At 36.0% G+C, this 12,572-nt stretch overlaps 1 protein-coding gene across 1 annotated transcript in view; it reads left to right on the top strand.

Moving 5' to 3' along the window:
- LOC136987706 (protein disulfide-isomerase-like) overlaps nucleotides 1–12,572 on the top strand; it is a 111,308-nt gene that overhangs the window by 54,985 nt on the left and 43,751 nt on the right. The window lies entirely within an intron of this gene.

The following is a 12,572-nucleotide window of genomic DNA, read 5'->3' as shown; positions in this document are numbered from 1 at the left end:
CCCATACATGAATCAACACGTCATTTCTTTGCTTTCTCTACTCCTTGGGGAAAATTCCAGATGTGCCGCCTCCCGCAAGGTGGAAAGAATAGCGGGAGGTATTTTCAATACGCCATGTCTAGGCTGTTGGGGAGATTCATAGATATCAATTGTTTCGTCTTTCAAGACGATATTGTGTTGTTCTCCCAATCCTTTGAAGATCACGTGAAACTCCTAAGGGAGGTAATCTCTATATTAGACAAAGCCAACTTGAAATTGCACCCAAAAAAATCGAAATTCATGGTGAAAGAAGTGCGGTATCTGGGACACATCATCGATAGTAAGGGGATACGACCTGATCCCTGCAACGTGGATGCGATTAAAGAAGTCCAACCCCCGCGTAATGTGAAAGACGTCAGGAGTTTCCTCGGAATGGTGGGATTCTTCCGCAACTTTATCCCAAACTTTGCCGAGATTGCTCTTCCTCTTACATATCTGACTAAAAAATATGTAAAGTTCTTATGGGACGACCAGTGCCAATCAAGCTTCGAAAAATTTAAAGAACTATTATCTAAACCCCCTGTGCTATCTCATCCCGACTTTAAAATACCTTTTTTCATGCACTCGGACGCTTCAGATACCTGGGCTGGTGCGGTCTTAGAACAGGAAAGCGAAGGGAAACTCATTCCCATTGGCTACTTTAGTAGGAAGTTCCGTGGGCCCGAACTAAAATATTCCACTATCGAGAAGGAATGCTACTCAATAATCTTAGCCCTCCGCCACTTTAAACATCTTATTCTTGGTCAGAAGGTCACTGTGCTTTCCGACCACAAACCTTTAACCTTTGTGAAAAATATGAAAAATCACAATAACCGCCTCATGAGATGGGCCGTAGAATTATCTAATTTTGATTTGGTCATTACGCATGTTCAAGGGAAGAGTAACCCAGTGGCTGATTTATTGTCTCGACCACATGGTAGTAGAGAAGAAGCCCCCTCAAACAGCGATGTCATTAATTGCATCAGTGAAGAGTTGTGGAAAAAGGTAAAGAAGTCCCAGATTGGGGACAGAATTTTTGGTCCAATGAGAAATCATTTAATTAAATTCCCACCCTCTTACAATGATTACCCGAGTAGTGGCATACTTCCTGAGTATCAAGTAGATGGTGATGTATTAGTCCACGTACGACCGGGACGGTTTGGAATACGTCAATGGAGGCGTGTTTGTGTAGGGGAAACAGCAATTAATGACGTAATTAAAGCATTCCATGAATCACCATTAGCCGGACACTACGGCAAAGAAAAAACGTGTGACCTGATCAACCGTTACTACTACTTCAAGAAGATGAAAAAACTCGTCGATAGATTCGTGAAGTTCTGCAAAGTTTGCCAACAACATAACTTACATCAAGGAAGAGCCCCCTTTCAAGAAACGGAAGTCGCTAATTATCCGTTTCAAAAGGTGTCAATCGACATAATTGGCCCTTTAAATCAAACACATAAGGGTAATCGTTATATTCTCACCATAATTGACATGTTTACTCGATACACAGAAGCCGTCCCTTTAAGGGACCAATCTGCGGCCTCTGTAGCCAATGTGTTTTTCGAAAGGATAGTCTGCAGATATGGCAGTCCCGAGATCATCATCTCTGACCGGGGCACGAATTTTACGTCCTCCATCTTTAATGAAATGTGCAACATCCTTACCGTCAAGCACAATGTTACGACATCATATCGCCCTTGTTCGAACTCAGTTTGTGAACGTGTGAACAAATCCATCAGTAACCTTTTGGCCAGAATATCAGGCGGCAGCAACAACAATTGGGATACCTTCTTACAGACTGCTGTGTTCGCTTATAATAATGCTACACACTCCTCTACTAGTGAGTCACCTTCATTTCTTCTTTACGGATTTGATCCTAAATTCCCTCATGCGTTCCCTGTTGAACAGACAAATGACTACCCGGGTATTCGGGAGTATCGTGATTTCCTTATGGATAAGCTACGATGCATCCGTGAATCGGCATACGAATTAAGTCGCAACCGTAACAAACTTAACCGTAACCGCATCAACACAGGGAGGAAGGTGAGGAGCTTTGAGGTAGGGCAGAAAGTTTGGATGTTAAGGAAAGGGAAGAAGCAAGGCAAGTTTTCTCCAAAATATTTAGGTCCTTTCCGTGTCTCTCGCCTCCTGGGGCCTGTTAACGCGGAAATCGAAAATTGTAATAAAAAGGAAAAACTTGTTGTACACATAGACAGACTAAAACCGTGCTTCTCAAACTTCCGTGAGCCTAGACGGAAGCGTAACATCCCAATTGGACACGAAGGATCACAATCCGGAGAGATCGAGGAGATTGAAGAGGAAGAAGACATCCCTCACCTACCCACTGCGCAACGGGCGAGCTACAATAGGTATAATCAACATAACCAGCAGCATCAAGGAGACCGCAAGGATTCGGGTAATGAGACCATGCTGGAACAGAGGGGTAATATCTCCCACCCGTATAACTTACGGGGGCAGAAAGTGGACTATCGCCGGCTTCACTTTGGAAGATGAACTGTAGTTCATCATCCATTAATGGTTGTGTATCTCCATATTAATGTTTCTGTTAATTGTTAATATGTCTTTTGGTGGGGACGTATGTGGCTTTATTAAACCTTATTTATTTTCTTTTCTTTACTTTCCTTATACTATCTTCCTGTAGTAACAATTTTACTTCCGTTTTCTATTTACTTAACCACGCGGTAGTTAGTCGACACATGTGGCCTGGACGGTAATAAAAACAAAAAGGGTGTGACACCGAGGGGTCGAGGGGTTACGTCAGAGGAGATAGGAGGACAGGAGCGAGAGGAAGGAAGATTTTTCGGAGAGAGAGAAAAACGGGACGAACAGAAACAAAGAAAGTTATTAAGGAACGGATCCGAGGTTTTTTTTTTCTTATTTATTACCGCCAGTCACCCCTTCGAACCAATTTTCAGTCTTATCATCTCTGTTTAATTCTCTTCCACCTTATCTTTCTCTAGGGCCCTGTACTTAGTTAAGCTAGATATAAGTTAGAATAAGTTCTTTGTCTTGTCGGCACGCGGGGACTAATTGATGACATTGTTACGCGCAGTCCCAAATGTATTTGTATTAGTAATTAGTAAGTGTGTGTAATCGTTTCTTTGTAAATTATTTATGTTCGCTGAAATTAATAAACCTCTTTTTTTAATTCTATCAAAGCCGAGCGACTCTCAGGGTCTTGTTATTTCATATACTCGGCTAACAATTGAAGAGAGATAAACCCCGAAAAGATGAGCCGTTTGGTGGATTCTTTATCTATTTGTTTGGTGATTTTCGTCAGCTTCCTTCCTGTTAAAGATACTCCTCTCTCTCTCGAGTGTTTTTTACAATGTAATGTCCCAACAAGGTAGGGACCTTGTTGGGTCATTACATTACATTCGCATTTGATTCTTTTGAGAAGTTCATTGAACTTAGTAATTCTCATAGACAAAATAGCGCAGATAGTTCCTTCACAGATGTCTTACAACATCTAGCTTCGGGTGATTTCTCTGATACAGATCTGAACATTCTGACGACAAGAAATCGAGCCTATTTATCCAGAGATGAACTTGATCAGTTCCAAACGGCAGTAGAGCTATATCCAACAAACGAGCAAGTTAAACAAAGCAATGAAGACTACTTGCAGTCAACTGGATGCCCTTTTGCTTATATAGCAGGGTGGGCAAGCAAGAGTTCAGTGGGAGCCGAAATGTAGGTTTTGCAAAATGCATGGGAGCCGCAGTTCTGTACTATGGTGGTGGATAGTATGGTAAGGCCGGAAAGGATAGCACTTTCAGCAAGAGCTGCATGTAACTCAAAAAGAGCCGCACTTGCCCATGCCTGTTATATATCATCTGAAAACACTCCAGATATTGCCCTGCCTTCGTCCAAAGATGACTCAAGCTCTTGGTCTCTCGGTCCTCCAAGTATTTTGAATCTCTCAGTTAATGCCAGAATCATTCTGAGAGTCAACTTATGGGTGCAAGGAGGTCTCGTCAATGGTTCACTAGGAACTATACGCTACATTATATATGCTCCTAATGCTCGCCCTCCAGCTCTTCCTCTGTTTATTTTAGTGGAATTCGATAGCTATCAGGGACCTTTCATCTATGGTAATCTGTTTCCAATAATCCCCATAACACGCACTTCGAACGATGGCAGTATATTGCCATCTCGTAGACAGTTTCCCCTTACCTTAGCATACTCGATGACTATACATAAATCACAGGGATTAACTCTTCCAAAAATCAAAATAGATATAGGGAAAAAGAGACAGCTATCGGTCTTACCTATGTTACATTGAGTCAGTGAAAAAATAACTGACTCAGTATTTTTAAAGAGTTACAATAAAGATCGCTACGAGTCAATCTGTAAGTCCAAGGCCCATAGTGATAGACAGAATTTCATGAGACGTTGGCATAGCAATTAATTAATGGCTTATTCTGACCTTATATTTGTACCTTTAAATGATCCAATAGAAATCAAATATATTGTTGAGAACGAATGATTCTTTGTTTCTTTTTTCCTCATAATCTAGAAAATAAAGGTGCGAGCAGCTTCGTTCCGACTACACGCTGATGTAGCGTTACTTAACTAGTTTACATACCTTTGAAGGTAAAGGAGCGCCTTTCAGATTTTTAAAATACAAACATGGGTGTGTGTCGGGTGACAATAGTGCAAAGTGAAATTGACACGTAATTGACAAAAGTACAGCGTTCTACAAACACATGGGTAATTGTCGGGTGACAACAGTTTAAAGTTTACAGATCAAATTGACGTTACAAACCGTAGGGGTACTGTACATGTTTTTTTTTTTTAAATTCACAATAACAGTGTTATATTAACAGTAGTATTGTTGTAGGTTATTAGATAACAGTATGCATAATTAATCATTTTGTACAACGTATGGGATACATACAGTGGCGTAGCGTGGGTGTCAGCCGCCTGGGCGGAAGAAAATTTCGCCCCCCTTAAATAAAATACGGGGAATCCCTACAAGTCAGTACAGACGGTGTTGTCAGTCGCTACAATGAGCAAGATGTCATTATTATACATTCATTTAAAAAAAGGGGATTCCCTAGTTTCGTCACAGAACTTTGTTTTTGCACAGATAATAAAAATAAGTAATGAATAATTAATATAATAATGAATGTAGTAATGAAAGAATAAGAATGAAAAATTCCGTGTTCATTTCAATCGGTCCGAATCGTAGGTGTGACAAAAATATGATATGAAATGGTTTAAATTTTTACAAGATATTATTATTATTTATTGTGAAAACATGCCGCCTCTAAAAGTGCCGCCCGGGGTGGGCCGCCCCTGCCGCCCCCACTACGCTACGTCACTGGATACATACCAATATGATATTTACCGATATATAATTATACAATGAAAGGACTTTTTTTATTTAAACATGGTGTATTCTTTTAAACCAAATATATTCGGAATAACATTAATTAAAGCAACAGTTTTTTACATGATATAAGTAATTTATTTAACAATTATAAAAAACAATACATACATAAAGTTTTATTTTTATTATCCCCAGTATTACATTTGTAAACTGCATACGACACTACCATTATGGATTATTTTTTCTAGTCCCGTCCCCTATCATATTATACCATTATTCATCGATTTGCATACCGTTTGAGAGATTAACCAAATTATCTTTATTATATTTTATTATTTCAATATGTTCTTTGAATTTACGTTTATATAAATCATTTTCGTAATGAAGTATTTTTATGTTGCTTCTGTTAATTTGACAATTACTATGATTGGTATGGGTAAACCAAGATACGAAAGGTGTTGTGTTGACAAACAGTAGTACTCGCAATTAAGGAGACATTATATGGACTATTGCCATTGATTATTAAATACAAAGTTATCGTTAATTTGTTTTCCAAATTATATTTTTTGTACAGCAATGCAGCATGCCATGTTCTCTATCAGTTAGATTTTCGTAGTCAGTTTTTACGAATTTTGTTAACAATTAAAGTTACATTCAGAGCCTATTATCAAACGTGAGAGCGCACCTCGCTTTCCAAATCGGTCTCTTCGTTTAGAGCAGCCATCCAGTTTATCATGTAGTTATTTCGATTCCTCACGGGGAAATTCGCGTGGAATTTAACAGTATGCCAGGATATGTGGGTTTTGAAAATTTTGTTGAACCAAATCCAAGTATGTTTAGTTATGGAACACTCGCAAAAGATATGAAAGATGTTCTGGTCGAGACAACAACGGGAAGCATCAAGCATTTCGTCGGCGATGATAAAAGTGGAGTGCGCTTTTGTCATAACAACATTGTCGAGTATTCTCCAAGTTAGTTCCTTCCATTCGTAAAAGGGGTAAGATTGTATAAAATATAGAAAATCTCAACAAAGTCGTCCCTAAAATAATGGTAGAATTCTGCGGGGAGTCCATCTACACAAGGAGCCTTCCTTAAACGAAGGTTATCAATGGAATTTTTAATTTCGTCTTTAGATATTTCTTTATTGATAATGTTATTGCTTTTATCTTTAGCAGGGTTAATAGACTCAGCAACATCCAATAGTTCAAGTTAGTTTGTCGGTTTTTGTACAGATTGGTATAAAATTTCTGAAATTCTCTTAGTATGAGAATTTTATCATTAATTATATTATTGTTGATAAGCAAATTATTGATTTCAATAGTTTCCTTTGCCTTATTTTTCTTTTAAAAAATTAACTTTTTTGCCTGTCTGTCTATACCAGTTTATTCATTTTATATCTAATATAATTATCTTTTAGCCTTTTTTTTCTATTTCTGTACTAATTTCATTTTCGATTCTTTTAACTTCGTCGTCGTTGTTTTCTATGATTTTTGTGCTTAATTCCCTCTGTAGTTTTTTTTACTCTATTGAAATTGTTACGCTTAATTTTCTTCCATGTTAGTTTAGTAATTTTAATAATTTCCCTTTTTTCCCTCCTGCCATTGTTCCCAAGTAATGTTATTTTTACTTCTATCTATGATCTTTTGACTTCATTTTGGTAAATGGAGTCAGTAAGAATATCATTAGTGATTTTGATTTTATTGCTTCTTACTTTATTGTCATCAATGTTAATTTTTAGGTTAATCATTTTGTGGTCTGATAGTCTTTTCCCATCTTTCATCATATTATTGATTTTTTTCCATTTTGTCATTGAAATATATTTTATCAAGGCGTTCATGGACTCCCCTCCCTTCCCATGAGAATGTGGGTAGATGATACAGTACGTATCATTAAGATTATAGTTATATAGAAGATTTTACTTAGAATTTTCCAAGAGCCATCAGGCATTAGCTGATCATTTTTATCATGTGGATTTAACACACAGTTGAAGTTCCCTGCCAAAAAAGCACGTCTCTATTTCCCATAAAATATTTAGTGAGGTCTGTAAATAGTGTAGTTCCTTCTTAGAGAAATCTGAGGAGGCATAAATATTGATTAACCTTATTAGTTTATTTTCTGTTTGGAGATCAAGTGCAAGGATTCTCCCCTCGGAATCAGTTTTAAAATCGTCAACTTTTAATCTTTTGTAGACCATGATGATAATTATCCCCTTGAAAGCAAAAGACAAATAGATGTTGTAGTGAACGTATAGTTTCCTTAATTTTCTCAGATCATAAAAATCGTGCATATGAGTGTCCTGAATCATCAAGCCGTTAGTATCATCAGTTAATAACAAATTTAGAATGTATACCTGCTTAGACTCATCCCTAAAATCAAAGATATTAATGGATTTTATGCTAATAGTTGTGTTAGCGAATTTAACGGTTTTTGGTTTTCGGAAACAACTCTTTTGCTTTTTCTTAATTTCTTTTTTTCCATTTTAGTTATAACTTTCCCTACTTCCTCTATCATTCTATACCTGCTAGGCTAGCATCTAGACTTAGTGATAAGATCTTATCTATATAATTATTTAGCTCTCTATCTTCCTCTATTTTCTCTTCGACCTCTAGACTATTTTGCCTTTTATCTTTTGTTCTTTCTCGTCCACTAATCGTTCTTCCCCAACAATTATTATTTGTTCAGTTCCTTGATCTTTTTCAGATTTTTTCTCAGATAGTTCTAGTTTCTGTGATTTTTCCTGATCTATTTCTTTTTCTCTTAATTCTGGAGTTTGTTTTATCTCGTGGTCTTTTTCTATCTCTCTTCGGGTTTGTTCGCTTTTCTGAATTAGATTTTCCTTTTTCTCTCAATCTACTCCCCGTCTTTTTGTCCTCTCCAGACTTTTTTCCCTTCTTCTCTCTTTACTTATGCTTCTAGAGCCTCTCTTACATACCCCTAAGGCTGATTCAGGACATTTTTCGGATTTGTTGTGAATACGATTGCAGTTGTAGCAATTGGGACAATCTTTGATTAGATGGTTAGGGCTTTTGCATCTACGGCAAAGTTTTATAGTGCATTCCTTAATTTTGTGATTAAGACTACCACAGCGTCTGCATTGTTTTTCACACCTATAAAGACTAGTTCTATCTTTTTACCCAATAGTTCAAAATAGAAAGAAATTTCCTTGTTTTTAAAGATAACGCGATAAGTACACGTCTTAATTTTAGTGTTGTTATGAGTTATCGTATTTGCAAGGACCTTAATAACCCTCCCATACGGAGATAGTACTTTCTCTATACGTTCCTTGTCAGCCTCATCAGGAGCGTATTTGACAGTTACCATAATTAGGTCCTCTAAACTTTCGCATATATACTCTAAGTGTTACCCGTCTTTAAGGAGTGACCGATCATCTTGTCCTTATCTTCTACCGTCTTTAGCCCTATTTCCACGGTATTTCTAAGATGGAAGCAGGGCCGGATTATCGAATAGGCAAAGTAGACAAATGTCTAGGGCCCGTAATTCGGAGGGGCCCGCTTCAGTGCAGATGATTTCTCTGTTTCAAAACGAGTTAAAATTATTCAAGAAATTCGATAGGACAGAAAAGGCTGTATTTAAGAATCCCTGCTAAGCTCCGACCGACTAGCCATTACCTGAAAAAAAAAAAGGTCAACAGCAACCCGTGCGTCAGAGAGGAATTCGATGGTACGCTAAGAGATCTCTCGCACCATCTAGGAATATTCCTGATATATGGTTATGATTTGTTTTCTAAATTTAAACTTATATGTCGCGACATCGCATATTCGATATAGCGTTCAGACGTTGCTCGAGTGCGAGGATATTACAATTCAATTGTGTTTTATAAAAAAGTTAAAAAGGGTGACACTACGGTGTGACTTGGGGTGACACCACGATATCCGCACCGGGTGTCACCCATGCTAGCTACGCTGATGTCACATTATATAAGATTTGTTTAGAAGCAACTTATTTAAATGGGGCCCCAATTTAAATTTTGTCTAGGGCCCGCTAGAGGCTTAATCCGGCGCTGGACGGAAGCACACCTGTTCCACATTTCCTGTTGTTCCTAGTATCGTTTCATAAGCTTTCACAATATCTAACGTCTGTAGTCTTTCTTTTGCTATAATGCAAACTGAACGGATCGTTGCATATCTTTAGATGTTCTCCTCATCCCTAGAGGATGTAGGCCCAGGTTTTGGTGTTGGAAGTGGTGGTTCACAGTCCACAGAGTTTCATGTTGGGTACTGATCATCTTGGTTTGCCTCGTCGTGGGTACAGTTTGAAGAGTCAGCTGTATCTGGAGGTTTCCCAATGACCACAGGTTGACATGATGATGGTCCAGGTATGGACCATCAACATGGGGACAGTATCCAAGGGTACTGTTAAAGCAAGAGGAGAAGAGTCAATCAACTCCATAAAAGACACACAGAGTATCCACAGAGATCTTGGTATACACATGTTTAATCCCGGGATTGGTGAGTAGTACAGTACACAAGAAGGGTACACACACTAACAAGGGAACTGTCGGAGTGTCTTCTAATAAATTTTAATAAAATTTAGTTAATTATTACATTAAAAGTATACAAAATCTATATTAAATTTGTAATGTTTACTAAAAATGTTAATTAGGATTAATAGCAATCAAATGTCGTACTATTAACACAAATATGAAAAATTGTAGTAGTGAAACAGTCGCGGAGGAAGATGGCGATACAGTAATACCTAGATTTTCGTTAACTTCGGTTTTCGTCGATTCTTTTGCAAAAAAATTGCCTCGGATTTCGTCAGCGTGCCACAGGATCTCGTTGCTAATTTTGCGAAAACAAAGAGCGACCCACGCGTTTTTCTGCTCACAAGTCATCGTGGCGTCGTTTCTTGCTGTATGAACATTACTCCGCGCGCCTATCCAAACAATTCCATTGCTTCCCTTCCTTTTAGTTCCATCGTGCGACCAAAGAAAGTTTTCAGAGCCAGTAACCCTTCGAAGAAGGCCAGGAACACGATCGAGTTGAAGGAAATCATTAAAAAATACGAGAGCGGCATTAAGATTGCTGAAATCGGCAGCATGTAGTACTGTACGAGAAGTCGCCATTCACGATAAGTTTCGTTGTGGCGAAAAAGGAGGCTAATGTAGCGAAAGGCGTAAATGTGCTAACGAAACAGAGACTGCAAACAATTGAAGATGCGGAACAGTTATCTTACAGACAGAGAACAGGCAGAAATAGAAATCTTACAAAATTTGATGATATTTATTATGCACTGGAAAAAATAAATTACATTGACCACTCTTCGAGTTTGGATGTTAAAACGGCAATACTGCACTATCCAGACATTATCCAAAATACAACATTGATTGTCACGGCATTGTCACCAACCAAGTTTCGGTAGAGCGTTTATTTTCTGCTCTTAAAATTATTAAATATGATTTAAGAACTTCGGTGAATGCTGAATTAATAGAAATGATTTTTTTTGTAAGGAGTAATTCAGTTTATAACAGAGATGAAAAATAATAAATTAATCAACGTGGCAAAATAAGCAACCTGTTTTTTACCAGTCTAAACGTTATATTTCTCATTCTTGACTTAGTTTAATGTATCCGTATACTTATGTATTATCCAATATACTCGTATATTATGTACTGTACAACATTTTTATTAAACTAATTTGTTTGTATAAGAATGTATTTACTATTTTATATCAGTTTAAATTTTTCTCCTTTTTTATGTTTGTATGATTACTTTCTGCCACTGAAGTTGTGCGATATGAGTTGTTATATTTTCATTTGCTTTGGTATCAAAGAGTACCCGTGCCCAGGAGTATTCAAAAAATATTGTGTATTACTGATATAATTCTGAAAAACTTTTGTTAAATCATAACTCAGTGAGTGGGGTCCTTGTATGTTATACTGCAATAGAGCCTAAAGTTTAATTGTTACCTTATTTTCTACATATATAAATAACCCGCGGAAAATTACTAAAAATAAAACCTTTGCACAACTTGCTCCATTGTTTATCCCGCACCTGTAAAGCAACAGCTGTTCTACAAGCACAAATTTTATATTTTAATTCAAAATACACACATAACCCACCCTTATTACCTTATTGTGGTGATTACGCATAATCCCTGATTAACCACTTTTGCCATAACATATATAATATAGCTTATTTAACTTTTTTTATGTAAAATAATCACATTTTCATATCATCTATAAAATCCTTGAGAAATCTTCGAGTTAGTTCTTTTAATATCAGAGTCAAAAAAACCTGGATTTAATTGTAGTCTTATTTAATTAAACTGTTTAATGTTATCACTTGGTTATTGTCATCATTATAAGTGAGTCCAAAATTGATTCTACCATGTATGTTAAATTCACAAAACAAATTTCAAAATTACCTTTAAATTATGCTTTTAAACAAGATCTTATGAAATATGTAAAAAGTATTACAACTTTTATTTTTTACATTCTTCAAATATACACATACACTACATAAAAACATGCTATTTACAGTTTGCAGCAATTTTTGTCATGTAAAAATCATACTGCACCTCATATAAAAAATAAAAAGGAAAGCATTCAGAATAACGACAAAAAATTATTTTTAACAAAGAAAAACACAGCATAAAAAATAATAAAAGATAACTTGGTAAATAAAGTATATATTGCGTATTATAAAAATTAATTATATTGCAAGCTCATGACAATTATGAATAATGTTATGCATATAAAAAAAATTTATAATGTATCTCATATAAATTTTTTTTTATATGAGATACATTATAATTGTATCTCATATAAAAAAACCGGTTAATTGAAGAATGATAATATGTATATCATATTAAGTAAAAATTGAATTATAAAAAAGGTACCTGGTATCAACAATTTATAAATTTGGCATATTTTATAAATCATGCTAGAAATGAATAATACTTGAAATGAGCATGTAAATGATTATACAAATGCATAATTTGAATAACAAAATACAAAATCTAATTTTGTATAACTACAGTAAGAACAATCAAATAATATTAAAATATATAACAAATTGTTTCTTTAAATGAATTCAATACTTCCAACACATTTAAAATTTCTTATTGTTTAAAATTCACAGTTGATATGAATCACAATTATCATTTATATAAAAAGATATAATTTTAAATTAATAGCTTTTCTATCCAAATATTATATGTAATGATAATTTTAATA

Source organism: Centruroides vittatus, unplaced genomic scaffold (assembly GCF_030686945.1).
Source record: "Centruroides vittatus isolate TY-2023 unplaced genomic scaffold, ASM3068694v2 scaffold_2569, whole genome shotgun sequence".
Taxonomy (NCBI): Eukaryota; Metazoa; Arthropoda; class Arachnida; order Scorpiones; family Buthidae; genus Centruroides; species Centruroides vittatus.
Note: the sequence above shows the minus strand (reverse complement) of the source record. Positions and strands in the feature narration are given on the sequence as shown.